Source organism: Taeniopygia guttata, chromosome 30 (assembly GCF_048771995.1).
Source record: "Taeniopygia guttata chromosome 30, bTaeGut7.mat, whole genome shotgun sequence".
In the NCBI taxonomy this organism is placed as follows: domain Eukaryota; kingdom Metazoa; phylum Chordata; class Aves; order Passeriformes; family Estrildidae; genus Taeniopygia; species Taeniopygia guttata.
The window spans coordinates 7,155,039-7,170,746 of record NC_133055.1 but is presented as its reverse complement, the minus strand read 5'-3'; the positions used below and the strand labels follow the sequence as shown (position 1 = coordinate 7,170,746).

At 48.9% G+C, this 15,708-nt stretch overlaps 1 long non-coding RNA gene across 1 annotated transcript; it reads left to right on the top strand.

Moving 5' to 3' along the window:
• The first annotated feature begins 8,484 nt into the window (after window positions 1–8,484).
• LOC140680938 (uncharacterized) lies at window positions 8,485–10,668 on the top strand. Its single transcript, XR_012052284.1, has 2 exons — window positions 8,485–9,174; window positions 10,243–10,668. It is a non-coding gene; the product is annotated as an uncharacterized lncRNA (long non-coding RNA).
• The last annotated feature ends 5,040 nt before the right edge of the window (window positions 10,669–15,708 follow it).

Below are 15,708 nucleotides of genomic sequence, written 5' to 3'. Positions count from 1 at the left end.
AAAGAGCCTCGCAATGGATGAGCAGTGCTCGGTTATTACAGTGTGAAACTTGTTCAGTGGCACAGGAGGATTCAGAACTGAGGACAGGGGAAGGGTTTAACCCAGCCTCCTGTTTGAACAGCCCCCAGAGGGGCTGGGAAGAAACCCAGCACTGCATTCAAGTGACACAGCTCCAGACCCAGCCTGGGGGAGATTCAGGAGACATTGCCTGGCCTGAGGCAGAAAATGTTTTTGTGGATGGCTCTTCAAGGGCAGCAGAAGGGAAAAGAGTTCCAAGACACGCTGTTATTGAGGAAAGGGAATCAGACAAAGCCCAGGTTACCCACCATGGTCAGCTCAACCGGCACAGCTGTGTGTGCTTGTAAGAGCCTGGCACTGAATGCCCTGAGCAGGAAGGCTTCAATATCTTCTGGTGACACCATCTCACCTAATAGGGGGGCAAAAGCAATTCTTATTGCTCAGCAACCACTGGATCACTTTTAAAGATATTTCTAAAAGAAATCATTCCAATAAAAGGCATTGAACATGAAAGAGACTCAGACAGCAGAACTCATTTTACAGGAAAGATCCTCCAGGGGGCTATGGCAGCTTTAGGAATACAATGGGACCTCCAGAACCCCTGGCACCCCCAGAGCTCAGGCTGGGTACAAAGAATGAAAGGGGAAAGAAAGAAACACCTTTGGAAGCTGGGGATAGAAACCAAGATGCCATGGGTATGGCTTTTGCCATTGGCTTGGGCAAGAAGAAGAGCCAGACCCAGGGCAGATATTCAATCATTTCCCCTTGGAATCGATCTCGGGAATTCCTTACCCTGGGAATTCTCCACCTAGTGCAGGGTGGAGATAAGGGATGCACATTTAAAGCAGTCTGTGGCCAGAATCCTGTCTCTGGTGCAATCTCTCCCCCAGGAAGCTGGGCTGGCACAGAGCCTGCCTTGGCACTTTGCTGTTGCCAACATCCCAGCAGGACATCGGCCCACACATCCTCTGCTGAAATCCTCGGCCTGGCCACCCTCCTTTGGCAGCTCCAGCACCGGGGACAGCCCTTGCTGCCACTGCTGCAGCTTCAGCGCTCTCTGCGCCTGCCCTGCCACAGCTGCTGGGCAAGAGCACGGCACAATTCCACTCTGGCTCTCACTTACACTCACACACTGCCCTGCCTGCCATGGCATTGATGGAAAATACACCAGCTCATAGACTTTAACATTGTTAACCTTTGATTTCTCTACTCAGGCTTGCTTTGCCTTGGCCCTGGGGAAAGAAATGTTAAAGGTTTTGTTAAGGGATGTTACACCACTCAATGGAGATGAGTTTAACATCTCAACACACTGGGAATGGCCCAAAAGATACCCACAAAGATAATGCCCAGCAGCAACACATCAACCCCAGCAGCAAACAGCAACCAACACCTACCCCAGACACTGCCAGGGCTGCAGACACCTGGTCTGCAAAAGGCTGAGAAGGAAATCCAGCACTTCCCACCTCATTAACAGCAGAAGCAAAGAAATCCGGGTCCAATAGGAAACCAAATACTAAAAACTGCACAACTTGAAACTTTGGAACATTAAACCAGTGGATTTAGACTGGTTCTGACTGTATCAAGTTTGGGAAAAATCTAGTAAAAGCCACGGAGCTTTTACTCCGATAGTATTTTATTTATTATATACTCCGATATATTTTACTGATACTTTAGGTGTCATGGAACGATTTCCTCTGCACACCCGGGCTATGTGGGGATGGAATGATTTCTGTTGCACATCCTGGCCAGAATCAAGAAATGCCTTTACTCTAACACTAAACATATTGGTGGAGTTTTTCTTTTTCCTGCACCTTCAGTGCAAAGTATATAGCATGAGTGTTATGGGTAATAGACATAATTTGCGCCTTTCCTTATATGAAATATATATTGTTAAATACTTGTTTGTACTAGCCTCCCCCCCCCCCTTCCGTTCCCCCCCTTCTCCTCCCCTCCGAGGCCAGGTGTATGTTAAGAAGCTCATTTACAAGTGAGAAGATACAGCTAGCCAGACGCCAGACGATGGGCCATGGCGCTGATCATCGCGTGAACGACCCGAGATGGATATCTCTGGAATCCCCAGACAGATCCATGTGGATTCAACAAACTCCAGACACTGAATTATTAACACATGGACTCTGAATAGAAGAAAGGACTGATTACAAAAATCTTGGCCTCAGGCAGAATTATCCCTATAAAACTTGCTTGTGCCAGGATGGAGGTGTGTGGGCATAGAGGAAAACCTCTCCTGAGGCTGACTTCTTGTCGCACACCCAGGGCTGACCCCGGGCTCGGCACTGTTTTTTTTTCCCTTCTCCTTTCCTTATTTTTTCCTGTGGTTGGCTAGATGGAATTTGACCGCAAATAAAACTGTTGTGTTTTTTTTTAATTTGGCTGAATAAACGTTCATTTATAACAAACTTGGTGACCCCTTACGTGATCTGGTTTGGGGGTATCCTGGGAGTTCCCTCTCCTAGATCCGGGCGGCGCCCTGCTGATTTTAGCAGCCGGATAGGACTGCAGAACCCCACGGAACCAACCAGATTCCAAAAGCAGCAAAAAAAGCCACATTAAGGAAAGGATATAAACGGGCCCAGAGCTCTCGGAATTCGGAGCTAAATCTCCGAGGCTGCAGCAAATTTTCACTCGTAAAATCAACGTGCACGAAGAATCCACGCGGGAAAAGGAGCCGTGAGTACTGCGTGGTTGGGTGGCGCGTGGGTGGGTGTGTGTTTGAGTGAGACGTGGCATAGCCACGGCGCGAGTGTGGACCCCAATAAACCGCAGTTCCACTAGCCCGAGAGGGCGGTGGTCGGCTAAGGGGGAAGCGAAAGAACTCGGGTTTAACGCACAACACGCATACGACCTGAAACTCTGGGAGTTTACAGGGATCCACTCACGGACGGGTCGGGGGAGGGAAGGTACGTTCTCGTGGACTCGAGAAATTGGTAAACCTCACCGGCTCTGGGCTCGGGGAGCCCAGGAAAACAGGTAAAAGAGAGCTCACTCATTTTCCAGCCAAAAAACCCACAGATCGGTTCGCTGTGTGGTTATTTAGGTTGACAAGGTTCGGTCAGAAAAGACCGGTTTAAACACCTGGTAAACTCAGTCCGGGATTAGACTGAAATACACATTTTAGCACGCGGGTAACTGACTTCTCGGAACAACTTGTGGACACTGACTTGGAATACGGTAAGGAATTTTTTAATATGGGACAGAAAACCAGCAAAGTGCGGGGAGGACCACGAAGGGAAAACCCTAAGCCGGGAAGGAGTGAACTCCTAGAAACAAGAAAAGGTAAGCATTCAAAAATAAGGGAGGGGAAAAAGGACGAATTCCCTGAGATCCCGAGGGAAAGTCCCCTGGGCTGGATGTTAGAACACTGGGAGGACTGTTCTGTTAGACGGAAAAGGTCCAAAGAAAAAATGATACACTATTGTGTAGAAGTATGGGGAAATATAGAAATTGGAAAATTCCAATACTGGCCCGCCTTTGGTACCTTCGAGGTTAAGCTCTGCCAAGCACTTTTGGATCACTTGTATGAGGAAGAGGAATGGGACAATGAGGAATTGGACTATGCCAGGCTGTGGGAATATGCCAGCGCGCGGCTGTTCCCTATTAAAACCTCTGGCAGCCAGGTGAGCTCGGGAAAAACTTGGGAACCCCTAGAGAACCTGCCCCCCCCATACCAGGTTCCCCCAACTCAAGCACTGGCCCCGGTAGTTCCCCCATCAGCGCCCTCGGCTCAGTCTGCACCACCACCTAATACACAAGTCTCTGATGCAGGCGCTCCGGGACCGTCCCAACCCCCACCCCCCCTCTCCACACAGCCCGGGAAAGCCGGCACACACCCAAAAGAAAAACAAACAGGTAAGTGCCCCTGAATGTTTTTACTGTAAAAAGAAAGGACACCTCAAGAGGGACTGTAAGAAACAAATAAAGGATGAAAAGGTCTTTCAAGAAGAATAGAGGTGTCAGGGGCTTTATAATCTGGGGTCACGGACATCAAGAGAGCCCTTGATAAAATTAAAAATTGGACCCCAAAGACAGGAACTAGTCTTTTTAGTTGATTCTGGAGCAGAAAAAACCACAGTTCAAAGACTGCCTCCTGGATGTATCAAAGGTAAAGATTTCATGACTGTGATTGGGGCTAAAGGAGAGCCCTTTCAAGTCCCCGTCCTAAAGAATGTAGAAATAGAATCAGATAATAAAATCTGTGTTGGGGATATTTTATTAGTAGAAGAAACAGAATACAATTTATTGGGAAGGGACTTAATGGTGATATTAGGAATAAGTATAATTGCAAAGGACTCACAACTCATGGTAAGTTTATACAACCTAACTACTGAGGATGAAAAGAAAATTGATCCCAGGGTCTGGCACATTCCGGGGGAAGCTGGAAAATTAGACATGGAACCAATACACATTGAAATTGAGAGACCTGATGACCCCATAAGGGTAAAACAATATCCCATTCCTCTAGAGGGAAGGAAGGGATTGAAACCAATAATCGAGGATTTAATAAAAAGAGGCACTTTAGAGCCCTGCATGTCAAGACATAATACACCTATATTGGCAGTCCAGAAATCAGATGGTAATTATCGGCTAGTACAAGACTTAAGAGCAGTAAATCAAAGGACAAAAACCCTGTTTCCCACGGTCTCTAATCCATATACTTTGCTAAATAATGTGTCCCCAGATGACAAGTGGTATAGTGTAATCGATCTAAAAGATGCCTTCTGGACTTGTCCTCTAGCTGAGGGAAGCCGTGATTATTTTGCCTTCCAATGGGAGGACCCGGACACACATAGAAAACAACAACTAAGATGGACTTCTCTTCCTCAAGGGTTTGTAGACTCACCAAATCTCTTTGGTCAAGCCCTGGAGAAGGTGCTTAGCGAGTTTGTGCCAGTCCAGGGAACCAAACTATTGCAATATGTAGACGACTTATTAGTAGCTGGCTCTAAGGAAGACGAAGTAAGGACTGGAACTATAGCTCTGTTAAACTTCCTGGGAGAACGAGGGTTGAAAGTTTCAAAGTCTAAATTACAATTCACTGAACCTGAAGTGAAATACTTAGGACATTGGCTGACAAAGGGAAAAAAGAGACTAGACCCAGACCGGGTGGCAGGGATAATTGCATTGCCCCCTCCCCAGACAAAAAGAGAAGTCAGGCAATTGCTGGGACTTTTGGGCTTTTGCAGACAATGGATCGAAGGGTACAGTGAAAAGGTAAGGTTTTTATATGACAAACTTACCACAGACAGACTAAAGTGGACCGATAAAGATGAAGAGAGCTACAGAGGGTTGAAAGAAACCCTCATGGCAGCTCCAGTATTGAGTCTCCCTGACCTAAAAAGGCCCTTTCAGCTCTTTGTAGATGTGAACAACCACACTGCCCACGGAGTTCTGACCCAGGACTGGGCAGGGGCCAAAAAACCAGTTGGATATCTGTCCAAACTCCTGGACCCTGTCAGCAGGGGATGGCCCACCTGCTTACAAGCAATTGTGGCAGTAGCAATATTAGTGGAAGAAGCCAAAAAAGTAACATTCGGAGCTTCATTAACCATTTACTCCCCTCACAATGTGAGGAGCATCTTGCAGCAGAAAGCTGACAAGTGGCTGACAGATGCCAGACTCCTGAAATATGAAGCTATTTTAATCCATTCCCAGGACCTGGAGCTAAAGACTACCCCAGCACAAAATCCTGCCCAATTTCTGTTTGGGGCAGTCCAAGGGCATCCTCCCCACGACTGTGTTGAAATGGTAGAATTACAGACCAAAATACGACCTGATTTGGAAGAAGAAGAACTCGAGGAAGGAGAAAAATGGTTTGTAGATGGGTCTGCCAGGGTAATAGATGGGAAAAGAAAATCGAGATATGCAGTCATAGATGGAAGAACGGGAACAGTAATAGAATCTAGACCCCTGAGTGCAGGGTGGTCAGCTCAGGCATGTGAACTGTATGCAGTATACAGGGCTTTGCTGGGTCTTGAAGGGAAAAAGGAGACAATTTTCACTGATTCCAAATATGCGTTTGGGGTGGTGCACACCTTTGGGAAAATCTGGGAAGAAAGAGGCCTGCTAAACACACGAGGGAAAGGATTGATTCATGAAGAATTAATTAAACAAATCCTAAAAGCCATTAGAGGGCCAGAAGCTATTGCTATAGTCCATGTAAAAGGACACCAAACCGGGATGCAATTCAGGGCTCGGGGGAACAATTTAGCAGACAAAGAGGCAAAAAGCGCTGCTTTGCTAAAGGTAAGTGCCCCAGAGATTGAAAAAGGGGACGCTCAGGAATTCCCCCCCCACCCCTCTGAAACGGAAATCGAGGCTTATCGGAAGATCGGGGGACAGTTAGAAGGAGGTAAGTGGAAGTTACCAGATGGGAGAGAATTGTTATCAAAGGAATACACCAGGAAGATTTTAAAAAGATTACACCAACAAACACACTGGGGGGGCCGGGCTCTGGCAGAGCAATTCCTGAGATTCTTCGGCTGCAAAGGCATATATGAATTAGCTAAACAAGAGGTGCAAGGGTGCATAACTTGCAAAAAAATAAATCGTGCAAACTCCAAAAGGTTAATGAGTTGTCGTCCAGCAGCTTACCGGCCTTTTGAAAGGATCCAGATAGATTTCACTGAACTACCCAAGGTCGGGAGACACAAATTCTTATTAGTCATGGTGGACAAGCTAACCCACTGGGTAGAAGCTTTCCCAAGCTCCAGGGCTACAGCCCAAACAGTATCAAAAATCTTATTAGAAGAAATTATACCACACTATGGGTTAGTAAGCTACATCGATTCAGACCAGGGCACCCACTTCACATCAAAGATCATCAAGCTATTAGCAGATGCTTTGGGCATTCGATGGGAATACCACACCCCGTGGCACCCTCAAAGTTCAGGACAAGTTGAGAGAATGAATCAAACATTGAAAGCCCAATTAGCAAAATTGATGTTAGAAACAAAAATGTCATGGATAAAATGCCTCCCGTTAGCCTTATTAAACATAAGAACTATGCCTCATTCCGAGACGGGACTTTCACCTTTTGAAATGTTATATGGGATGCCTTATACCCATGGTATGCCTGTAGGGCATCCGAGATTAGAGGATAAACAAATACAACCATATCTAGTAGAATTAAATAAAAATCTCGAAGAATTGCGAAAGCAGGGGGTAATTATGCAAAACAGCCCTCTTGGCTTCTCAATACATAAAATACAACCTGGAGACAGGGTGCTTGTGAAAACCTGGCGGGAGGCCCCATTAACATCTCAATGGGAGGGACCTTTTCTTGTTCTTTTAACTACAGATACCGCGATACGAACTGCAGAAAAGGGGTGGACACACGCGTCAAGGATAAAAAAAGTCGATCTCCAATCACCAGAGTGGAAAATCACCTCCCCCCCCGGAAATTTGAAAATAACCCTACAGCGGTCGAGTAAATAACTGATCACATCTATCAAGCGTTCTATGCCGGATTGTAACTATTATCCCCTCCTACATTTCCCTTGCAGATACTGTTATAAGGTTAAACTGTTCATACCAAGTGGGTTGTTTGGGAAGTGTTTTGAGCAGGAGGAAGACCTGACTGGCCGTTTTCTGGTAAATAGCCACAAGGCTAGGATTATTCTAATTAGATCCAATGATCTAAGCTTTAAAGGGAAAGTTACAAACAAAAAGCTAAAATTGTTATTGTTGAGTGTCATAAATCAAGCAACCTACCTCGCAGTCGAGACCACACCAGTGAGGCATTTTAAACAAAGTATGCAGCTCGGCCTGAGTATGAAACCACAGACAAAGACCCCTGCTGCCAAGAAGACCATATACCCCGCCGCTGGAAGCAACCCAGTGGGCGCTGGGAACGGCAGAGGGATCCTAGCAGTGGGATTAGTCTGGGCGAGCCTGAGCTTAGTCTCATGCCTCAGTAACCTCTCCAATCCTGGGAAGGGAGAACCTGGTGGCAGATACCCAGAGGAATCACCTCCCACCTCATGGAATTGCAGCAGGGGTAAGCCTAATAAACGTTGTCCTGATATTAACACTCAACAGGGGGTGTACAAATTCAAAGAAAAATCGAAAACATACCTTGAAAACGGTCAGTCAGCTCATAAACTACGTCGAAGGAGCACAGGGGAAGTTTCAATTCCAGTTTGTAACAAATGTAATCGCACTGTATGGGTTGGGGGAAAGCAGGAATCTGTCTTTGTTGCTTATTTCCAAGCTAAACCAGTATGTTATGATCCGAATAAAATTAGTATATGTGTAATGGGGGGAAAAACCTACTGGGTGGGAAATAACCTAAAATATGAAAACAGGGTACCTCTAGAGACTGAGCCAGTCATCCTAGACCTCTTAGGGGACCAGGACGACAGGGTTTGTCTACAGTATAATAAAATGTTCTGTTTTACCAAGGACAAAGAAGGGATGGATCCGGAAAGTAAGATGAAGCAGGTAATGCAAGAGGTAAAAAGACAAGAAGCTGAAATAAGAAAAAAGAGACTAGAACAAGAAAAGCTGAAATCCCTAAGCGAACAATATGACCAATTAGAAAAACAATATGCAAAGTGGGGATTGCCTGCCTCTGATCAAAACCTTTTTGTAGATCTGATGCAGGAAATTGCCACAGAATTGAAGTTGTCTAATTGCTGGGTCTGTGGGGGGCTGAAATCCGCAAAAAAATGGCCTTGGAGAGGGGAGGGATTGACCCCTGAGCAACTACTAAAATGGGAAGCTGGTGAGACCCCCAAAATAATTCAAAGACCAGAGGGGTGGGTACTAGATCAACGGGTAATTGGAACATTCTGCCTTAGCAGGGAGGGAGGGTTATATTCAGAAATTGTAGGATATACCCCTTGCATTTCCACTCTATCCATGAATTCCACCAGCCACATCAAAGTCTGGCAGCCTGAAAGCCCTCCTGGGTACTGGAGCCGAGAGAAAAAGAACAACTGTGAATAGAGCGACCGAATTGGGCTTTGCTGGTACAAAAGCCCCGGAGCTAACCCTTATCAGTCAATTAGCCAGCTAAGTAAATATTGGGACAAGCCTGAGAGCATAACAACCAGGTGGAAAGCACCTAATGGATTACACTGGATCTGCGGGAAAAAAGCCTACAGCGAATTACCCCCACGCTGGAAAGGATCCTGCACGGTAGGACTAATCAGACCTGTTTTCTTCACCCTACCCAGGTCAGAAAGTAGTTCACTGGGGGCCCCCTTGTATGAATCCCTGAACCGAGAGAAGAGGAGCTTAAAAGAAAGATTCCCTCTCATCGGTGGGGAACAAACTTGGGGAAAGGATGAATGGCCTGCTAAAAGGATCATTGAATATTATGGCCCTGCCACATGGGCTCAGGATGGGTCGTGGGGATACCGGACCCCCATCTATTTACTAAACCGTTTAATAAGATTGCAAGCTGTGGTGGAGATTGTATCCAATCACACTTCGGATGCTCTTGAATTATTATCCCAACAACACTCTCAAATGAAGGCTTTTGTGTACCAAAACAGGATAGCCCTTGATTACTTACTAGCTGGAGAAGGAGGTGTGTGCGGAAAATTTAATGAATCTCAATGCTGTGTAGAAATAAATGATTATGGAGAAACCATTAGAGATCTGGCCACAGAAATTAAAAGGGTAGCTCATGTTCCAGTACAAAAGTGGAATTCGCTTCTCCAAGCATCGTGGTAGGACCATTTGTTTGATGGGGCTTGGTGGAAGAAAGTAATTTTCTTCATTTTATGTTCAGTAGCAGGAGTCATATTCCTACCTTGCCTCATCCCCTGCTTTATAAGACTCATCCATTCAGTAGTGCAGGGAATGCAAATAGCAGCATTACCCACAGACCCAGAAGCTGCCCTAGGAAAAACAAACCAGGTACCAAAAATAATGACACTAGGAGAAGAAATTCCTCATAGCAGAGCAGCTGAGGCCCTAGCAAAATTTGAAAGACGAATAAAAAATAAAGAACAAAACTATACAGTTTACCAGGAAATTCCAAATGTAATAAATGAAAGCGAATAAAAATAAAGAAATCTTGAGATTCAGTAGAGGCAGAAATTAGGGCGCAAATTAATGGGTTAATATAGAAGGTGGGGGATTGTTATGGGTAATAGACATAATTTGCGCCTTTCCTTATATGAAATATATATTGTTAAATACTTGTTTGTACTAGCCTCCCCCCCCCCTTCCGTTCCCCCCCTTCTCCTCCCCTCCGAGGCCAGGTGTATGTTAAGAAGCTCATTTACAAGTGAGAAGATACAGCTAGCCAGACGCCAGACGATGGGCCATGGCGCTGATCATCGCGTGAACGACCCGAGATGGATATCTCTGGAATCCCCAGACAGATCCATGTGGATTCAACAAACTCCAGACACTGAATTATTAACACATGGACTCTGAATAGAAGAAAGGACTGATTACAAAAATCTTGGCCTCAGGCAGAATTATCCCTATAAAACTTGCTTGTGCCAGGATGGAGGTGTGTGGGCATAGAGGAAAACCTCTCCTGAGGCTGACTTCTTGTCGCACACCCAGGGCTGACCCCGGGCTCGGCACTGTTTTTTTTTCCCTTCTCCTTTCCTTATTTTTTCCTGTGGTTGGCTAGATGGAATTTGACCGCAAATAAAACTGTTGTGTTTTTTTTTAATTTGGCTGAATAAACGTTCATTTATAACAATGAGAATAATTTTTAAAATAATCCTACCTCTATATCGCTGGTTAGGTTTGGTCAGGGATGTGAGAATGGGTTTTTACTCTGAGAAGAACGAGAAAAAAATTAATGGCCTTGGAACTTTCTTGTGTGTTTTTGTTTCGCTTTTAGCGATGCCAAAATTTTGGTCAGGGTTTTTTGACATTCACCTTTAGGCTTCATTTTGCAAAACTAGAAGAGATTTAAAGGTGCCCTTTTAACTCATAAACATTAAACAGAGGATTTGAAGGGGGAAAAAAAAGCAGCAGGTTTTAGGGGGGCACATTTGAGGGTGCTGAAGGCTGCTCTGGAAGAGAAGCTGCATTCCAGGCACCCAGGAGAGGAGCTTTAGAAATGCAAATTAACACTGCTTAGGCAGAGTGGGGACAATGTACCTGGCTCTTCTTGCCTGGGGCAGGAATTGGCTGATTCCCTCTGCCCCTCACCCCAAGCTCTGCCTGCTTGCACAGATGGAATCTGCATGGCTGAAGGCAGAGCCCATGGTGAGGATCTGACTCTGAAACAGAAATGGCTGAGGCTGCAAAGGGAAACAGCAAATGGAGAATGTTGTGAAAACTTCACTAAAATACGGGGGGGATCATCCCCCTGCCCACTCCAACATCTGCTGCCACTGTGTGCTGTACAGGGTGTATCAGAGCACTGGGGCTTTTCCTAGAACAAGTCCTGGGAAATTAGTTGGAATTCAAGTATTTGATGATGTATTTAGAAAAATGCAGTCATTCATGCAGCCCCAGCTTGAGGGGGCACCCAGAAATGGGGAAAAGATGAAGGGCCACCAGAACAAATCCTACAACACCACGGACCAGCCCCTGGGAACCCAAACCAATTCATATCAGGAGACAGAGAACCCATTTATCATTTCAATGGCATCATTAGATTAAAAGCTGTCCTCGGAATAAGAACCAACCAGACAGCTCCAGCTCCTGACCTTCCTGCCGACCAATCCACTGAAAGAGGAACACAACATTTCACCACGGGATGAGATCAGATTATCTGTGAGCAGAAAAAACAGGAGTTTGTGGAAAACTAAATGGCTCAAACTGATGTTGGCAAAGAGACGACAAAGGAAAAGTGCTGAGAACGATAAAAAAGGAAATAGGTGAACAGTTTATGTATTGGTCCATACATGGGAAGGACGGGAATGGGACACGCTTTCGTGGCTCCCCGGCACACCAGGGGTTAAACGAATGCTGCTTCTCCTCTTCTGTGCTGCAGCAACTCTCATCTTTTTACCATGCTCCACACCTTGGCAGTGCAGCTCATCCAGCAGCTGAGCCAGGGGATGCAGGTGGCAGCCAGGCCTCCTGATCCACAAAGGGCTACAAAAGGACAGGGAATGAGGGCACCGAGAATAATCCCAAAACCAAAGAGGACCCGGGAAGAACAAAACAGAGTCAAGGAGTGAATCTGCCTGGTGATAGGGCCAGGCACCTGTAGATAAGGAAGTAAAGGGGGAAACCATCAGTTCCAATAAATTTCACAAATTGAGCCACACAATTTCTCAAAGTCCCGCTAAATTCCCGAACTTCCAGGAGAACAAAGGCTTAACAGAGCCATGAATATCGGCTGGTATACAAAAGGAGGGTGCATATTAACGAGGACAGGCAGCAGGCGCATCGGGAAGTCTGAACCTTCCAAGGACCTCAGCCCGTGGGCAAAGGCAGAAGGAGATGCGGCCGCGAAAATGAGGATAAAAAGGAGGCTGCGGACTACAACCATGGCAGAGAGCGCACAGCAAATGCCCCACGGCCTCTCCCCCTGCTCGGCAATAAAGTCACTTTTACAGGACTCCTCGCTCTCCTCCGGCCACAGAAACCTCCGGCGACGGGAATTTCCCCGCACGCTCCCGGCCGCAGGGCAGCCCCCTCTGTCCTACCCACAGCAGCCGGGCCGAGCCAGCGCTGCTCCGGCAGCGGCTCCTGCCCAGGCCCCGGCGGGAAGGAGACCGCGGGCAGCCGCTCCCGCCGCGCCCTCAGCCCGGGGCCAGCACGGGCCGGACACGGCACCACCGACCCGCCGCAGCCCCCTGCCGCCCCCTCCGCCCGCAGCCAGCCCCGAGCCCCCGCAGAACCCAGCGCGGCTCCCACCTGCGCCGGGGCCGCCTCCGAGCTCCGCCGACGCCGCCTCACCGCGCTCCAGCCGCTGCCGCCGCTCCCGGGCCCGCACAGACGCTCCCGGCGCCAATGGCGCCGCTGCCCGCCCACGGCCGCCCTCAGCCCGCCGCCGGGGCCGTGCTGCGCCCCGCTCCCACCAATCAGCGCGCCGCAACCACGACTGACGGCACCAGCGGCCAATGGCAGCGAGCTCGGGGCGGGCTCTGCGCACGGCCCAGACTCGCCCCGCGCTCTCAGGGCCCCCCGCGCTGCGTGAGGGCAAAGCCGGAGATGAGCAACAGCCCCGGGACGGGCCCGGGCCCGAGGCGGGATTGAGCTGCCCACACAAACAAACTTCTCCGCACCTCCCGCCACGGCTTTCCCGGCCCTGCGCCTTCCGTGCCTCCGGCTCTGCGGGAAGCCCGGGAGCCTCCCTTCTCCTGCCCCTCATTAGTGCATCGGTGCTTCGCTTTGATTGCCCCCAAAAAGGGAAACCTGCCCAAAGCCCTGTGGGTGAGCGGGGGAGGGGAGAGATTTCTGGCAGAAAACTCCGAAGACTCAGAGCAGGATAAGGAGAAGTCAGTGCAGAGCCTTAAATGCAGCTTTCCCCACGCCTCCCTGCTCCCAGCTGCACCTCCTCCCCCGGCAGGGCAGGAGACAGGGAATGGGGCCGTGCTCAGCTCATCCCCCGCGGCTTCTCCCTCTGCTCAGGGACAGGAGTCGTTCCCTGCTGCACCCTGCGCTCTCTCCCAGCCGAGACTTCTCCAGGAACTTCTCCGAGCCGAGTCCATCCCCTGGGGCACAGCCCCCTCCAAGTGCTGCAGCGTGGGTCACTGTGCCACGGGCTCGGTCCTGCCAGGCCAGGCTGCTCCAGCGGGGCCCCTCTGCCCACGGGGTCACAGCCTCCTCTCAGGCATCCCCGAGCTCCAGCCTGGCTCCTCCAGGGGCTGCAGGGGGATCTCTGCATCCCCACGGACCTGCAGGGGGATCTCTGCATCCCCACGGACCCGCAGGGGGATCTCTGCATCCCCATGGAGCTGCAGGGGGAATCTCTGCAGCCCCATTGTAATATATGTTACGGAATAATTCGTACTTATGTAAAATATACATCAAGTCAGTTGTGCTTGTACAAAAAGATTCTTAAAGTTTTAAAAGACCAGAAGCAGCAGCCGGGGCTGCAGAAACCACAGATGACAGAGAAAGAAAGACCTAATTTACAAATGAAAAACGTGGCTCCATGCAGAGATGGGCTCTTTCCGGGGGCAATCCAGGAGGCACCCAATGTGAAAAACGCATAATATATGGCTCTTTGCGCATAGTTACTGTATGTATTATGTTAGTTTGATTCGTAGTGCTGTATTAACATTTTAATAGCATGGGAAATGTAGTTTTGTAGTTAAAATGAAGCTTTCGTAGTTAAAATAGAAACTCCTTATGTGTTTTGTTTTTTATTTTAAGGAATGAGAGACTCGCTTTGAGGTAACCATCACAGAACGCCTAAATCTTCCAGAGAAGAGGAATTTATGGCTTTCTTGTCAGAAGAAGCTAATTTCTTCAGGCCTTGCCATGGAGATTAAAGGAAACAGTTGGCATATAACAGACAAGAGTTTCTTGTTTTAAATAGAATGTATGCATAACCATGAAGGATATATGAATATGCAATAGTGTAGTTTTAAGGGTGATTCCTTTGTTCACAAGGTATGCTTGTTGTGGCTTAAGTGCCCGAGAGCTCAGGGCTGCAGCGGAGGGGCTGCGGGAGGAGGAGGAGGGACAGGAGGAGCGGCGGGAGCAGGAGCGGGAGAATCCCGCCGCTCGCACCGCCCGCACGCCGGGGCTGCAGCACCCCCTGCCCCGCCAGCATCGCCCCAGCCCCGAGCCGCAGGGCAGGGGGAGGCCGAGCTCGCCCCGGCTCTATCGAGGGGTCTCCGGGAGGATTTTCCTGGAGAGCGCTCGGAGCCGGCAGATGCCGAGCCCCGGATCCCTCCGGGCTCCCCAAGAGGAGCTTTTTCGGGGGGAGAGGAGCTGTGATCGCCCCTCGGAGGGTCCCGGGGGGACCACGCGGGGCTGGCCCGGTGCTGACAGGGCGGGACATTGGTTTTGGGGATCCCCGTGAGAGCCGGGGCTGCGGAACGTGGGACCCCCAGGGCGGCAGAGGGGAAGGGGCGATACCGGAGCTGGGGGACCCCCGGCAGCTGGAGATGAGGCGGGGACGGGACCCCTGAGCCTGGCAGGGCCTGTCCTGGGGTGACCTCACGATGCTCGTACCCCCATTGGTCCGTTTGGCCCCGAAATGAGTTCTGCACCTTCAGGGCTGGTTCTGAGAGCGAAGAGGGGGAGGAAGAAGCGCGCAGTTTGTTTTCAGGAACTGCACTCACCCCTCCACATTCCGGCTCCTGGGCTGCTGAGATGCCTTAAGGAGCTGGGACAGAGGCCAGACGGAGCCAAGAGGAATAAAGTGGATATTTATTGAAGTGCCTTCAAAGGCCGCACCCCTGCAGTACCGGAGCCATGGTCGGGGCTCTGCCCGATGGGTCCGAGATGGATGCAAGAGTTCTCGTATTTTTATCAGTTTTAGGCCATTTGCATGCAGGATTTAACGGCCCAATTAATAGCTTCAAATTAAGAACTTTCATCCTCCTTGCTTGCCTGCCCTATGCTTTTCCTGTCGTTTGTGCTTTGGGCCTGAAGTTTGAAGAGATTGTCCTTGACTCTCCAGCTAGAACAGGATTGTTTTGTCTTCACCACCCTGTGAAAAGATCCCAGGAACACTTAATATAAAGCTAGAAGCTGCACACTGAAACAGAACAGAAAAACTTAAACCTGAGGTATCAGTTGTCTGCCAACAGACAGCGGGACAGAGCTCTCCTTTGCTTTTAGTTA